Genomic DNA, 747 nt, shown 5'->3' on the forward strand with positions numbered 1-747 from the left:
GGTGAATGAATTCAGCACATGATTTGACAACACAGCTCCAGCTATTATTAAGAGCTTGTTCTCCCCACTCCTGATTTTGTATCTGTAAAGAAAAGAAAAAATTGTAAGAAACGAGCAAGCAAACAAACAAATACGAACTTTAAATGCAAGTGGAGTTAAGACAGCGTTTTTAAACCCACCTGGAAGATTAAGAGATTCAATCAAAGTCTCCTGATATTTCTTTTGAGTTGTATTTGGCAGAGAAAAGAGCCAATAACGGTCTGTATTGCTTGTCTTGTTCTGTATAACAGTACAAGCTTAAATGCTTAAGCTTCTGGAACTGACTGGCATTCACATCAAAAGCTATTAATGGAACAAGAGAGAACACAATAATCACTATGGTGCATAATTTATTGTCAATCAGAGAGTAGAAGAATGGGTAAGATGCATACTGTTAATCAGACAAAGCGGTTCCTCTAAAGAACATTACTCTGCACATCCAGCTCTTCACGGCGACATCATCTGGAAAAAGTAGAATACACATTAGATAAGAACAGAACATAAGAGTTTCATGAAAGGTAACAAACATAAGGATTAAGAACAAACCGTGTTACAGAGGCACAGAGACGCAGATGCTTGAGAAAAGCATTAACACTAATTTGCATAGGGAAGTTGATCATATGATTATTGTTACAGCTTGTCCTGGTGTTATCTCTTCATCTTACTTTGCAAGGCCTTCAGCTTCTCCATGACCACTGTCAAGGTTTT

The 747-nt window shown here is 37.2% G+C and overlaps 1 long non-coding RNA gene across 1 annotated transcript; it reads right to left on the reverse strand.

Moving 5' to 3' along the window:
* LOC104774581 lies at nucleotides 1–741 on the reverse strand. Its single transcript, XR_765399.2, has 4 exons — nucleotides 586–741; nucleotides 432–501; nucleotides 180–342; nucleotides 1–82 (listed from the first exon to the last, which is right to left on the reverse strand). It is a non-coding gene; the product is annotated as an uncharacterized LOC104774581 (long non-coding RNA).
* Between the last annotated feature and the right edge of the window lie 6 nt (nucleotides 742–747).

The sequence above is a fragment of the Camelina sativa genome, unplaced genomic scaffold (assembly GCF_000633955.1).
Source record: "Camelina sativa cultivar DH55 unplaced genomic scaffold, Cs unpScaffold03722, whole genome shotgun sequence".
Lineage (NCBI taxonomy): Eukaryota > Viridiplantae > Streptophyta > Magnoliopsida > Brassicales > Brassicaceae > Camelina > Camelina sativa.